General features: G+C 39.8%; 1 protein-coding gene, 1 long non-coding RNA gene and 1 pseudogene across 10 annotated transcripts in view; 1 reads left to right on the top strand and 2 right to left on the bottom strand.

Moving 5' to 3' along the window:
• LOC309656462 overlaps positions 1-16,300 on the bottom strand; it is a 1,106,578-nt gene that overhangs the window by 607,910 nt on the left and 482,368 nt on the right. The window lies entirely within an intron of this gene.
• LOC309656440 (small nuclear ribonucleoprotein Sm D1 pseudogene) overlaps positions 1-16,300 on the bottom strand; it is a 436,073-nt pseudogene that overhangs the window by 332,944 nt on the left and 86,829 nt on the right. The window lies entirely within an intron of this gene.
• MINDY3 (MINDY lysine 48 deubiquitinase 3) overlaps positions 1-16,300 on the top strand; it is a 90,511-nt gene that overhangs the window by 42,999 nt on the left and 31,212 nt on the right. The window lies entirely within an intron of this gene.

The following is a 16,300-nucleotide window of genomic DNA, read 5'->3' as shown; positions in this document are numbered from 1 at the left end:
AATAGTTCAGTGGTATAGAAGTCAGTTGCTCTTTCAGGATGGAATATTTCCTACAGTTTTAGTATATACAATATTACAGTATTGAAATAGATTAAATACATTTGAATATGTTTGTTATAAAATTCTTGCAACAAAACTGTTGCTAAATCCCAGCCTTGATAATATTTCTTTTTCCACAGTCGAGTGGTTAAGAGCCTTGAAGTTTGAATCCCAGCCATGCCACTTCCTAACATGGCTCAGCCTCTTCCCCCATGTCTTTAAAATAGGGTTTAATAATAGTGCCTTGCGCTTAGGACTGTTGTCAGGCTTAAATATTAAACAATTAGCGGGACCTAGTACAAGTTAAATGCCCAGTAAATCTTAGCTGTTGTCACCATCATCATTGCCGTTTTCATTATTCTGCATTTACTAAACATTTCTGGTACGCCTACGTAGAGTTGCTAGATGTTGGACTAAAGGAAGAAAATATATAATTATATTTTTGACGTTTCTTAATTCTGTTGCACTTTCCTGATTACTCAACGTGCTTTTTCAGCTTGTACTTGTTAGAGTACTTTATTTGTGTCTGTAAGAAGTATGAATTGTATAAATTGTACCAAAGACTGAACTGACAGTGCTAAGTTTTGTGGATCTATTTCATTATTTATTACTGTATTCACTTTTATTGTGCTGGCAAACGTCCAGCTAGTGGATTTAGTGAAAGATACATACTTACCTTTCCTTAAACAGGGAAAGCTATAAAATACAACTGTAAGAGTACAGACCGTACTGATTGGTTACATTTTGTCTGACAGCTTTTGCTATATATTTTCCTCCTGAAGTAGAGAGGAAGAAGTTAAAAGCAAATGTAAACTACAGAACCTAAACAGCTAATTCCTGCCTGAGGATTTCATCATTTGACTCATTTTAGTGTCAAGTGTTATAAATTTCCAGAAAAGGAAATCAGTTCCAATTCACATACAGAAATGTATTTTCAAGCCAATTATTATTTTTATCACCAACCCTATTCTTTAACATTAGGAAAACTAATAAATTCTATCAAACTATATGTGTCAAATATAAAAGATAGTAAGATAAAAATATTTTAAACCTTAAATTTTATGATTGATATTTAAGAAATGATTTTGTTGTCAAAACAGCAGAAGAGGTTTCACGGGAGGTTAATAGAAGGAACAGTGTCACTTGAGCTATGTAGATATGCAGACATTTTGTTTTCAAACATCGAAATGTTAGGTATGTTGAGAGAGTCATGGAAGTGAATGATACCCGCCTTTCTATGGAGTAGACACTCCTTAGCTACCTGTCCTGGTATTCTTTGTTGTTCCCATAGCAGTGGGTCCATTGTGCTGTTGCATTTATCACATGATGCACCGTTGCTACTTCCCGTGCCTTTCTTTGCGTGGCTCGTGGTCAGCAGTGAGCCTTGTGTGGGGCAGGGACTCTCTCATTCATCTTCTTATCCGTAGGCCTCAGCCACTGCATTGAAAAGTGGACTTGAGCCATGAAGTACACAGAAAAACTTTAAAAACCCTGCCACACCAGTTGTGGACCTGACAAAACACACTCAGCGTACACCGTGGACGTCAGTCAAGGTTTTTAAATCTGTCTTCATGTATTTGCATCCTTGAAGCTACTAGTAATCCTGATAGGAAAGTGCACACACACATAAAGTGATTATAGAAAAGCTTACGTTAAGATTTCAGGTTCTTCTACTGTTATAAATCATAAAAACCAGGTATTTCAAATACCTTATCTCTCTTTTAGAACTCTTAAATTTTGTACTGATTGTTTTGATACTTACCTTTGTGTTTTCCCCATCTGGTATATAGACTGGCACATAGTGTAGAGAACTCATTAGTTTAATGAATAAAGCCTTTGCACGAATTTTCTACAGTTGGGTTCCAGTGACATTTATATCTTCTAAAAATATTTCCTCATGACTCACTCTGAAGCTTCTTAAAAGCACGGGTACTTCCTTGTCCGTGAATTTTAGCACAATTGAATTTGGATTGCTTGAACATGTTATCTTTATAGAGTTACAGGTAAAGAATTTTTCCCTTTGAAATAAAGTATTCTAAAGCTGGAAGAACATGTAAATGGTAAATAACATTGATGATACTTGATAGCATTTACTAGGTCCAATTTTAAATTTTTTTAAATGACGCTGTATTTATATAGTTTTTACCATATAGAAAATACTGTAAATTTTGCTTTTCTTTATGTTACAACAAGATCCATTATTTGGTCACTCTTTCTTGGATATTTATGTATTTGCACAAGTAATTTTGGCTATGGCTTTGTTTTTGTTACTCTGTTTGATTTTTGGTTTCTTTGTTTCTGGTAGGTAGGTTCACTTTATGTTCTTGGCCTGAAATGAACAACAGAGTTTTGTTCCCGGCCCCCCACCTGCCCCAGACCTTAATGTGAATGTTTATATCTTTTTCTATAAAACTGGTGTGTTTGTTTGTCTGGAAATGTATTTTGTGTGCTGATTTCTTTGTACGGATTATGATGAAGTAAAAAAACATGTTTTAAGGTCACAGTTTTCAAGGCAGTCTGTAATTTGGCATTGTAAGATGCCTTTGAAAAGCAATCGCCTTCTTCATGTGACTTACACACTGGAAGTGGTAATAGCTGCAGTTCTCTTCCTTCATGATATACCCACTTGTCAGATATTTACAGGGCGTATAATACGCGCCTGGCATTATGCAGGGTGCTGTGAATATATGGTAAGGGAAAGGATTAGGCACCTGTTTTTATGGAAGTGTGCATTTTAATGGAGGCATTAATCAAAGAGTCACACTTATAAAATTACAGCTGTGATGGATGCTAACAAAACACAGGTCTGTAAAGCTTTAAGGAAGATTAGGAACGTCTCCTTGAGGAATTGATGTTGAAAATGAGTCCTGAGGCATCAGTAAGATGAAACTACAGGGGGAGGGAAAAAAGAGCATTCCCACCTAAAGAAACAGTTGGAGCAAGCAAACAGCCGTAGAAGAAAGGACTGTGGTGTGAACAACTGAGAGAAGAGCGGGAGTGCTGAGAACTGGGGGCGGGGCCGGGGGCAGGAGGAGGCTGCAAAGGTAGGCAGCCCGTGCGACTCTCTTCTAAGAGTAAGGACTGCCACTAGACTTTAAAAATCGGTGGGAGTAGTTTGGGGGGGAGATATGAAGAAAGGGAACAGGACTAAAAATGCATTTTGTAAAGATCACTCTGGCCAATTGTGGAAGACACGCACTGAAGGATATCCTAGGAGTAGGTGAACAAGACTCCGGTAGTCTTCCTGGTGAGCAAAGGGTATAGTTTGGTCCAGGGGAATGATGATAGAGATGGATAGAAGTACAACTGACCCTTGAACAACACCAGGTTTGAACTGAGCGGGTCCACTTACACACGGATTATTTTTCCATAGTAAATCCTACACAATTCCCAGTTGGTTGGATCCCCAGGTGGTTGAATCTGTGGATGCGGAACCACAGATACAGAGGAACCATGGATACATAGGACCGATTATAAGTTAAATGTGAGTTTTCGATGGTGCTGAGGGTCAGCGCCCCTAACCCCTGCATTGTTCAAGGATCAACTGTATATAAATTTGAGAGATTTATACCTCAGTTAAGCTAACAGGACTTGGTGATAGATTGGCTAGGGTAGATGATGGGTGAGAAGCCTCATGAGATGTGTGTTTTTAATGATTAGATCTCAGCAGCTTTGCACTTGTTGAATGTACCCACTCATGATTAAAGCAATTTATTTTTCTTTGGCCAAATTGACCAGGTCAAGATACTGCAATGAAACGGCCCAACCAAATAATCCCACAGTGAGGTTTCCAAGTCCTGCCCACACAGACAGTGCTTTTTAGTTTTTCCACATATTAGCAGACCACCAAGGATCATCAGACATTTGAGGAATGCTAACGTGAAAAACAGAAATCAGGGACTTCCCTGGTGGTCCAGTGGTTAGAACCCCACGATCTTACTGCAGGGGGCACAGGTTCAGTCCCTGGTTGGGGAACTAAGATCCCACAAACCAAGTGGCTTGGCCAAAAAAAAGAAAAAGAAAAACAGAAATAAGAGCAAATAAGGAAAAAGCAACTGAAAAGATTAGAGACAGTGAAGGCATCAAAACAAAACTTCAGAAAACCAAAAACCATAAGAGAAGTTATTATATCCATGAAACTATGGAGGCCATGAGGACAGAACATTTGAAGGACGAAAGAGAAACTGAAAACTTACTGAAAGAATTGAAAGACAAATTGGAGAATTCTCTTTCCTCCATCATTGCTGTAGCTTCCTAACTGATGACTAGACCATGCTGTTGCCCTTCATGGGTCTGTAGTAGCTTCTCAATTCAGGACTAAAATGAGCCCATTAAAATGTAAGTCACTTCACGTCATTGGCTCCCTTTTCACTAAAAGTAAAAGCCAAAGTCCTTAGAATGACGCCCTAGGCCCTTCCTCCGCTAATCAGATTCCCTGTTGCCCTCTAATCTCATTTCCTACTACTCTCCCCTCCTGTCTTGCTTGGCCACGGTGGCCTTTCCTCTGCCTCAAAAGTGAGGCAAGCCCTCTGCCCCTGCTCTTCCCTTTAGGATCTTGCATCAGATGTCTGTATAAAGGATTCCTTCCTACCTTCAGGTCAGCATTCAAGTGTCACCTCCTTAGTGAGGCCTTCTCTGGCCACCTTTTCTAAAAGCTCAACCCCATCCTTTCCCCCTTTTCATCAACATTCTCTCTCGAACTCATTCTCGCAAATAGATTTTTGGGGGTGGGGTGGCCGTGCTGCACCACGCAGCTTGCAGGATTTTGGTTCCCTGTCCAGGGATTGAGCCCACACCATTGGCAGTGAAAGTGCAGAGTCCCAACCACTGCACCACCAGGGAATTCCCTCAAAAATAGGTTTTTTAAAAATTATTTACATATTTATTTATTTTGGCTGCACTGGGTGTTGGTTGCGGCCTGCGGGCTCTTATTTGCAGCATGTAGACTTCTTAGTTGCGTCATGTGGAGTCTTAGTTGCAGCTAAGTGATCGTTGTGGTTTGATTTACATTTTCCTCATGACTGATGATGTTGATCATCTTTTTATGTGCTTTTTGGCCATTTGTATATCTTCTTTGGAGAATTGTCTATTCAGGTCCCTTGTCTATTTTTGAATTGGGTTGTTTGTCTTTTTATTGAAATATAAGATTTTAATAAATCCTGGTTACTAGGCACGTACTATATATCTTACTTATTTGTTTTATGTATTACCTGTCTCACTAGTAAGCTTTATGACAGCAGGATTTTGGTCTGTTTTGTTTCTGTTTCCTAACACCAAGAACAGTGTCAGGCACAGTGTTCGTGCTCTATAGATTGCTGTTAAAGAAATAAATTAGCAGAAAACACTGAAGATTTATTTCACATTGTGATATAAGCATGTTGGTACTTGATAAAGGGGGAAAAGGGGACTTAAGTGTGCCAAGTTGTCTTCGATCACAAGAATTCAGTAGATCCCAGTGGTCTGACACGGGCCCTACCCTGGAGGCTGCTGTGGGAGGATGGTCCACCCCTGGTGCCTGGGTGCCCCTGAAGGCCCCCGCGGTCCATGGAGCTGATCCCTGCCATGTGGCTGACAGGGTCTTCATGCTCCGGCCGGGTGTCAGGCCTGTGGCTCTGAGGTGGGAGAGCCGAGTTCAGGACATTGGTCCACCATTGACTTCCCGGCTCCACGTAAAATCAAACGGCAAAAGCTCTCCCAGAGATCTCCATCTCAACACTAAGACCCAGCTCCATTCAACAACCAGCAAGCTACAGTGCTGGGCACCCTATGCCAAACAACTAGCAAGACAGGAACACAACCCCACCCATTAGCACAGAGGCTGCCTAAAATCATACTAAGTTCACAGACACCTCAAAACACACCACTGGACATGGTCCTGCCCACCATAAACACAAGATCCAGCCTCATCCACCAGAACATGGGCACCAGTACCCTACACCAGTAAGCCTACACAACCCACTGAACCAACCTTACCCACTGGGGGCAGACACCAAAAAACAATGGGAACTACGAACCTGCGAAAAGGAGACCCTAAACACGGTAAGTTAAGCAAAATGAGAAGGTAGAGAAACACACAGCAGATGAAGGAGCAAGGTAAAAACCCACCGGACCAAACAAATGAAGAGGAAATAAGCAGTCTACCTGAAAAAGAATTCAGAGTAATGATAGTAAAGATGATCCAAAATCTTGGAAATAGAATGGAGAACATACGAGAAACGTTTAACAAGGACCTAGAAGAACTAAAGAGCAAACAAACAATGATGAACAACACCATAAATGAAATTAAAAGTTCTCTAGAAGGAATCAATAGCAGAATAACTGAGGCAGAAGAACAGATAAGTGACCTGTAAGGTAAAATAGTGGAAATAATACCACAGAGCAGAATAAAGAAAAAAGAATGAAAAGAATTGAGGACAGTCTCAGAGACCTCTGGGACAACATTAAACGCACCAACATTCAAATTATAGGGATCCCAGAAGAAGAGAAAAATAAAGGGACTGAGAAAATATTTGAAGAGATTATAGTTGAAAACTTCCCCAATATGGGGAAGGAAATAGTCAATCAAGGCCAGGAAGCGCAGAGAGTCCCACACAGGATAAATCCAAGGAGAAATACGCCAAGACATATATTAATCAAACTATCAAAAATTAAATACAAAGAAAAAATATTAAAAGCAGCAAGGGAAAAAAAACAAATAACATACAAGGGAATCCATATAAGGTTAACAGCTAATCTTTCAGCAGAAACTCTGCAAGCCAGAAGGGAGTGGCAAGACATATTTAAAGTGATGAAAGGGAAGAACCTACAACCAAGATTACTGTATGCAGCAAGGATCTCATTCAGATTCGAAGGAGAAATTAAAACCAAGCAAAAGCTAAGAGAATTCAGCACCACCAAACCAGCTTTACAAAAATGCTAAAGGAACTTCTTTAGGCAGGAAACCACAAGAGAACGAAAAGACCTACAATAACAAACACAAAACAATTAAGAAAATGGTAATAGGAACATATATATCAATAACTACCTTAAATGTAAATGGATTAAATGCTCCCACCAAAAGACACAGGCTGGCTGAATGGATACAAAAACAAGACCTGTAGATCTGCTGTCTACAAGAGACCCACTTCAGACCTAGGGACACATACAGACTGAAAGTGAGGGGATGGAAAAAGATATTCCATGCAAATGGAAATCAGAAGAAAGCTGGAGTAGCAATTCTCTTATCGGACAAAATAGACTTTAAAGTAAAGACTATTACAAGAGACAGAGAAGGATATTACATAATGATCAAGGGATCAATCCAAGAAGAAGATATAACAATTATAAATATTTATGCACCCAACATAGGAGCACCTCAATACATAAGGCTAATGCTAACAGCCATAAAAGGGGAAACTGACAGTAATACAATCATAGTAGGGGACTTTAACACCCCACTTTCACCAATGGACAGATCATCCAAAATGAAAATAAATAAGGAAACACAAGCTTTAAATGATACATTAAACAAGATGGACTTAGTTGATATTTATAGGACATTCCATCCAAAAACAGCAGAATACACTTTCTTCTCAAGTGCTCATGGAACATTCTCCAGGATAGATAATATTTGGGTCACAAATCAAGCCTTGGTAAATTTAAGAATATTGAAATCGTATCAAGTATCTTTTCCAACCACAATGCTGTGAGACTAGCTATCAATTACAAGAAAAGAACTGTAAAAAATACAAACACATGGCCGCTAAACAATATGCTACTAAATAACCAAGAGATCACTGAAGAAATCAAAAAATACCTAGAGACAAATGACAATGAAAACACAACCACCCAAAACCTATGGGATGCAGCAAAAGCAGTTCTAAGAGGGAAGTTCATAGCAATACAATCCTACCTCAAGAAACAAGGAAATCTCAAATAACCTAACCTTTCACCTAAAGCATTTAGAGAAAGAAAAACAAGAAACCCCCAAAATTAAGAGAAGGAAAGAAATCATAAAGATCAGATCAGAAATAAATGAAAAATAAATGAAGGAAACAATAGCAAAGATCAATAAAACTAACAGCTGTTTCATTGAGAAGATTAAAAAAATTGATAAACCGTTAGCCAGACTCATCAGGAAAAAAATGGAGAAGACTCAAATCAACAGAATTAGAAATGAAAAAGGAGAAGTAACAACTGACAATGCAGAAATACAAAGGATCATGAAAGATTACACAGGCAACTATATGCCAATAAAATGGACAACCTGGGAGAAATGGACAATTTCTTAGAAAAGCACAACCTTCTGAGACTGAACCAGGAAGAAATAGAAAATATAAACAGACCAATCACAAGCACTGAAATTGAGACTGTGATTAAAAGTCTTCCAACAAACAAAAGCCCAGGACCAGAGGGCTTCACAGGCAAATTCTATCAGACATTTAGAGAAGAGCTAACACCTATCCTTCTCCAACTCTTCCAAAATATAGCAGAGGGAGGAACACTCCCAAACTCATTCTACAAGGCCACCATCACCCTGATACCAAAACCAGACAAAGATGTCACAAAGAAAGAAAACTACAGGCCAATATCACTGATGAACGTAGATACAAAAATCCTCCACAAAATACTAGCAAATAGAATCCAACAGCACATTAATCCAAACAATCATACACCATGATCAAGTGGGGTTTATCCCAGGAATGCAAGGATTCTTCAATATACGCAAATCAATCAATGTGATACACCATATTAACAAATTGAAGGAGAAAAACCATATGATCATCTCAATAAATGCAGAAAAAGCTTTTGACAAAATTCAGCAGCCATTTATGATAAAAAAAAAACTCTCCAGAAAGTAGGCATAGAGGGAACCTACCTTGACATAATAAAGGCCATATGTGACAAACCCACAGCCAACATCGTTCTCAATGGTGAAAAACTGAAACCATTTCCTCTAAGATCAGGAACAAGACAAGGTTGCCCACCCTCACCACTATTATTCAACATAGTTTTGGAAGTTTTAGCCATGGCAGTCAGAGAAGAAAAAGAAATAAAAGGAATCCAAATCAGAAAAGAAGAAGTAAAACTGTCACTGTTTGCAGATGACATGATACTATACATAGAGAATCCTAAAGATGCTACCAGAAAACTACTAGAGCTAATCAATGAATTTGGTAAAGTAGCAGGATACAAAATTAATGCACAGAAGTCTCTTGCATTCCTATACACTAATGATGAAAAATCTGAAAGAGAAATTAAGGAAACACTCCCATTTACCACTGCAACAAAAAGAATAAAATACCTAGGAATAAACCTACCTAAGGAGACAAAAGACCTGTATGCAGAAAACTATAAGACACTGATGAAAGAAATTAAAAATGATACTAACAGATGGAGAGATATACCATGTTCTTGGATTGGAAGAATCAACATTGTGAAAATGACTATACTACCCAAAGCAATCTACAGATTCAGTCCAATCCCTATCAAACTACGAATGGCATTTTTCACAGAACTAGAACAATAAGTTTCACAATTTGTATGGAAACACAAAAGACCCCAAATAGCCAAAGCAATCTTGAGAAAGAAAAATGGAGCTGGAGGAATCAGGCTCCCAGACTTCAGACTGTACTACAGAGCTACAGTAATCAAGACAGTATGGTACTAGCACAAAAACAGAAATATACATCAATGGATAGAAAGTCCAGAGATAAACCCACGCACCTATGGTCACCTTATTTTTGATAAAGGAGGCAAGAATATACAGTGGAGAAAAGACATCCTCTTCAATCAGTGGTGCTGGGAATACTGGACAGCTACATGTAAAAGAATGAAATTAGTACACTCCCTAACACCAGACACAAAAATAAACTCAGAGATTAAAGAGCTAAATGTAAGGCCAGACACTATAAAACTCTTGGAGGAAAACATAGGCAGAACACTCTATGACAGAAATCACAGCAAGATCCTTTTTGACCCACCTCCTAGAGAAATGGAAATAAAAATAAACAAATGGGACCTAATGAAACTTAAAAGCTTTTGCACAGCAAAGGAAACCATAAACAAGACAGAAGAGAACCTTCAGAATGGGAGAAAATATTTGCAAATGAAGCAACTGACAAAGGATTAATCTCCAAAATTTACAAGCAGTTCATGCAGCTGAATATCAAAAAAACAAACAACCCAATCCAGAAATGGGCAGAAGACCTAAACAGACGTTTCTCCAAAGAAGATATACAGATTGACAACAAACATGTGAAAGGATGCTCAACATCACTAATCATTAGAGAAATGCAAATCAAAACTACAGTGAGGTATCAACTCACACCAGTCAGAATGGCCATCATCAAAAAATCTACAAACAATAAATGCTGGAAAGGGTGTGGGGAAAAGGGAACCCTCTTGCACTGTTGTTGGGAATGGAGATTTATACAGCCACTATGGAGAACAGTATGGAGGTTCCTTAAAAAACTAAAAATAGAACTACCATATGACCCAACAATCCCACTAATGGGCATATATCCTGAGAAAACCATAATTCAAAAAGAGTCATGTACCACAATGTTCATTGCAGCTCTATTTACAATAGCCAGGACATGGAAGCAATCTAAGTGTCCATCAGCAAATGAATGGATAAAGAAGATGTGGCTCATATATACAATGGAATATTACTCAGCTATAAAAAGAAACGCAATTGAGTTATTTGTAGTGAGGTGGATGGACCTAGAGTCTGTCATACAGAGTGAAGTAAGTCAGAAAGAGAAAAACAAATACCATGTGCTAACACATATATATGGAATCTAAAAAAAAAAAGGTTCTGATGAACCTAGGGCCAGGACAGGAATAAAGACACAGTCATAGAGAATGGACTTGACATGGGGAGGGGGAAGGGTAAGCTGGGACGAAGTGAGAGAGTGGCATGGACATATATACACTACCAAACGTAAAACAGATAGCTAGTGGGAAGCAGCTGCATAGCACAGGGAGATCAGCTCGGTGCTTTGTGACCACCTAGAGGGATGGAATAGGGAGGGTGGGAGGGAGACGGAAGAGAGAGGAAATATGGGGATATATGTATATGTATAGCTGTTTCACTTTGTTATAAAGCAGAAATTAACATACCATTGTAAAGCAATTATACTCCCATAAAGTTGTTAAAAAAAATTATTCAATAGATCCCTAAGCTTATAAATCAAGAAATAACAGTTAACGCATGCAGTATCCTATATGGAGACAAAAACAGAATAACTTGCTTTTATTCTTCTGCCTGATCAACTTAAATACATATAACATACAGAGATTCTTTCTCCAGATTAGTGAATAAAAACAATTTTGATGAGTATTTGTAAGTAAACATTGTCACATTATATACGCCATCATATTTAAAATTTGCCTTCATGGTTTGAGGATGGGTAAGAAAATTGTTTCTATTCAGTGAAATAACTGTTTCGGTTTTTCTTTTTGAGATGAACAGTTTATCTTTAGGAGTCTAAGTAATTACAATTTTTTAAAAAGCGTTATAAGTTTGTCATTTTTAATTTCAGTGCCAATCTGTTTACTTAATAAAATCACTTGATATTTGAGATGTCCAATGGCCCAGAACTTATTTTTATATCATTGGAACCGTCTTCTTGACCCATAGAGAATCACTGAACACATTTTGTAGGACTGGGAGAGATTTTTCGCAACTGAGTTTTATTTGAATGTCAATGTTGAAAATAAATTTAATAACCTTTATGAACAGGTTGTAAAACTTCAGATAATTTATGACCATTTTCTCTATGTAATCTTAAAATTTTTAAATTGAACTCTGCCATGTTTTATAAATCAACTTTTCTATCCAATGTAGACATGGTCATCTTTTTAATCTTAACATCTGTGTGAAGCAAAAAACATGATATTGTATTCTGATGTATTTTAGAGAATGTGGTTGAAAAAAATGTAGCTTGCTATCCTATGTAAATAGGAGTTTTCTACTTAATATTGAGGGGGAAAAGCACAGAATCTAACTGCAGGGACCTTTTAGGAACTCAGTCATCAAGCAGCAGGGGTTTCACAGAACCCGCAATAGAAGGTTTCCTGGTGAAGAGAGGACCGTCCGATGACACAGTAGAGACGTTCTGCATCTCCAGATTTCTGGGAAGGACTTTTTTGACACCAGCTCTGTAGGCTGGCAAGCGTCTTCTCCTTCTGTTTGCTCCTTTCTCTCCTGCACTTTCGAGAAGCACCAGAGAAAAACTCTGCAAGGCGTGTTTTCCACTGTGAAGCAGACCCTCTGCCTTTAGGGGTCCCCTAGGCTTGCGCCTGGACTTGGACTAGACCCCTTGGAAAGTGGGCGCCTGAAGAGCCGTCAGGGATGCAGCATGCGCTCTTGGGGGCACAGGTTCACAAGAAAGGTTTGGAATGAACCTGGGCTGCAGAAGGAGAAGGGAGGTCCTGTGAGCCATGGCGCAGAAGGGGACCGTACTTGCTGTTGCCGTGACGATGGATGTGCTTGCAGAGGCGGGAAGAGGAGGCACGCAAAGCTCGGCCGGCGGTCTCCTCCTACCCACTGAGCCGGGCGAGTTCGTAGCTCTGCCCTTGCCTTGGGCACAGCGGCAGCGCCTCTGTCCCTGGGACGTACGTGAGGGAGGGCCTCTAGAAAGGCTGCTGGTTTAGATGAAACCAGTAGGCTAAGCAAGGCTCAGGCTGTCCTCTGGAGACAGTGGCTGGGGGCTCCTGTCTCGGCGCCGCCAGCCCCTCCCCAGCCCCCTGTATCCAGCCGGGCCAGTGGGAGAACTGGGAAGGGGCCTGCCCCCTCTTCACTGTGGCCAGCGTTTGCTAGGCCAGTTACGGTGCACCAGTGATGCAGTGTGTTCCCTCTTGTTTCCCTCCTAGTTTCCCCTTTTCAGGGTTTCTGGAGGATTTTGTTGTTGTTGTTTCTCTTCCTCTCTCATTTGCGTTTGAGGATCATGGTCAGTGGAGCCCCGCCATCCCCTGGAGGGACGCTGTGGTTTCTGTGCGAAGGGGCACCTGCTCCCGCTTTGATGAGGGTGAAGGGCAGCGGGTTGCCGTTTGTTATATTCATGCCCCTCCACCACCACGGGCAATGCTTTAAAGGTTCAGCTCCTGTACAGAGAAGGATTTGCTAAGTTTGCTGTTGGGTGTCAGCATCAGGACCCATGGGGGTCCTCCCCACCCACGGGTCCCACCGGGCACCTTGACTCTTCGAACCAAAGTTCCTGAAAGGGGCACAGCCCGGCCTGGTCCGCAACCTCAGGGGCCTGGGATCCCTGTGGCGCTTCCTGAAGTCCAGGTTGGCAAGAGACCATGGGGTCTGAGGCCAGCCGGAAGGGGGGCTCCTCCAGCAACCCAGGTGCCAGCCGGTCCCTACCTGGGACCCTTCCCTCCCACCCAGCCGGGGGGCCGGGTTCCAAAGCGGTGAGCGAGCTCGTGGACTGGCACGGGGCTGGAGGCTCCCAGCCCCGCCGGGCAGTGTGTCCAGGGCCATTCAGATGCCAAGCATCAGGAAATCATTTTGTGCAACCACCTGAAGCAGAGATATTTTTTAAAAAGCATAAATTATTCTCAGTTGTTCTGTGATGATCCTGCCGTTTTCTTTTCCCCGTGACTTCGCACCAGTGATTCTTTCACATCAGGTGAATCTTGGGAAAGCCTTGGTGCCCCTCCCTCCCGGGCCCCACTCAGTACCCATGCTTGTGCACCCCCAGCCTTTCTCAGCAGTTAAGACGTTCTAGGCAATGCCATAGGCACAGCTGACTGTGTCTCTCTCTCTGAGTGCAAGAAACTCAAGTCATCTTAAAAAAATACAAAAAAAAAATTTACAAAAAAACAAACACACACAAAAAAATCTTTTTTAGGCCAGAGTTTTCTACAGGTACTAATATTTTTCTTAATCATTATAAGTTTTATGTGTTTAATATTTCTTAATACCAGTAGCATTAATTTATACTTTTGTAGCAACACAATATTTTTATAAACAGCCAGTGCTTTGGCTCAAGTCTCCACAAGGGGCTTATGCAGGGTTTTCTTGGGACCTGTGTACAGTGTACTGTATTTTTAAAAAAAAGTTACCTAGTGTGTCACCCTTGCTGTGTTAATTAGCAAAAGACGTTGTTTCTGGTCTCCTGTGTCATTGGTGTGGACCCAGCAGTTCTCCAAGGAGTCACGTTGCACGGGGGTTGAGTTGATGGTTCTTGTGATATTAAACCCCCAAGACCAAACTTGAGGGTTTATTTAGGCTTTTTTTCTGTTGTCCTTTGGATTTTTGGTTTCATTTCGTTTTGGTACTGTTTGCCATTTACAGGCAACTCAGTTTTGTGGTGTTTAAAACTTTTACTGATGTCAAATGGAGGGAAGGAACAGAAAAAAAAAAAAAAAAAAAAAAGATTTATACAAATGGAGGGAAGGAACAGAAAAAAAAAAAAAAGATTTTTACAAAGTAATAAAATCTAAAACTGAGCTGTTTAAATGTTCTTTTTACCTGTCTGTTCTTGTCCAAAAGTGGGACATTCCCAGGGAGAAGAGGAAGGTTCCACTTGGTTCCTTAAATCGCCAAAAGCCCCTGCCCGAAATACAGCACTCCCTAGCCTCCGAATTCTTGCAACATTATTTCCCAGTTGGTTGATGCCAAGGCAAAAAGACATCCTTTTAATGGTTAGGGAGGATCAGTTGCTTAAATGATTTCATGTCAGTGTTGTATTTATGGTTTTACAATAAAACGACCTTTGTTGGGGGGAAAGGATGTCGGTGAGGTTAATTGTAGTACAGTGTACATAAATGGACTTCTTCAAAGAAGGAAACAATTTCTATTAAGTAGGATAGAGAGTGTTCCAAGCAGGCCTTCTGAACTATGGCAGAATAAAACCTTTGGATCTGTACCTTGTGAGGGAGTGAGCCCTGTGTGCATGGGCAGGGTATGCAGATATACCATGGTACTCTTCATGAGTTAGTTGAAAACTTGCAGATCTCCTGCACAGGTAAAAGAAATGATTTTGAATAGTTGATGCTTAAGGAATTTAGAACTTTATTGTTAAAACAAGATGGTGTAACATTTGTTTTATAATATATTAAATCTTTTCTCCTTTTAGAAGCCAGGCCTTTTCATACTGAGACATGTTAATATACTTTAAATGCTCAAATATTACCTGATAGAACATTTGGACATTTGTCCTGTTATGTTTTTCTTCTCTCTAATCATCATTTTTTCCTTTGCCTCATTGACTTCCTTTTTTATATTTGGGGCCTAAGATTAAATTACTTGGGTCACTTTCATATTTTCCCCTTGAATTGGAACTAATTATGGAATTAATTTTCAATGCAAATTCAAGACGAGGCCTTTAAATTTGAAAATATGCTACTTTAATATTATTGGAATTATATATATAAAATGTTAGACAAATAAATTTGTCGTTTTTGGTTTTGTGCACTTGAATCTCTGGGAGGACAGCTGCTGACCCAACATAAAGGTAGTCGGAACCTACCTGTAGCATCTCATTTCGTCTTCAGAAGATCAGGGACTGATTCCCTTGGTAATCCGTTTCAGACTTCCTTTTGAAGTTGGGAAGATGAGTTTTAACATTCCTTTCTGTTCTCTTTTATGGTTATAAAAGGACTCTTTGCATGTGTATACAGAGTGTCACCTTTGACCTTTCCTATGATAAAGCAGTTTTCCTTTTAGATAAGAACACATGAAAACACACTGCTGTTTAAAGGCACAGTATATAGAGAAACTGAATTCAATGCAAAGGAGAAACAAAACTTTTCACTGTTCCTGCATGAGCAGACTGCTTTTACAGCGGTATCTGCTCCTGGGAATCTAGACGGGATTCTGTCTACAGAGCAAGCTCCTTTGTGTGTCACTCCTCGGCGTAACATTAGCAAGACTACTGCAGTTACACGATAGAGCCCTTTTTTAGGGTGTTCAAAAGTTGGACAGCTCAACTTTACCATTAATGCATTCCTCTACATGTATCCACACAGTTTTAAGGAAACGAAGTAAAATGATGCTTTATAGATCTTATTTATTATAAAGAAAATTCACTTCTTTGTATCTTTAATTACTGGGTAAAAGTCTTGGGAGTTGGAATATCATTAGATTCACAGCTGGGCATTCTGTAAAATAGTAGGTTTTCCTGTGTATTAACGCGGTTTAGTCATCCCAGCCATTTATCCGAAGTAAATTTTAGAGTTTGTGCATTTGTTTAAATTTCATGCCTTATCTGCTACAGAAAGGAAATGGATTTAAGAGCTAAAGTATTAATTTTTATAGTTTAAATCA

Source organism: Balaenoptera physalus (genome assembly GCF_965194825.1).
Source record: "Balaenoptera physalus genome assembly, chromosome: 2".
Taxonomy (NCBI): domain Eukaryota; kingdom Metazoa; phylum Chordata; class Mammalia; order Artiodactyla; family Balaenopteridae; genus Balaenoptera; species Balaenoptera physalus.
Note: the sequence above shows the minus strand (reverse complement) of the source record. Positions and strands in the feature narration are given on the sequence as shown.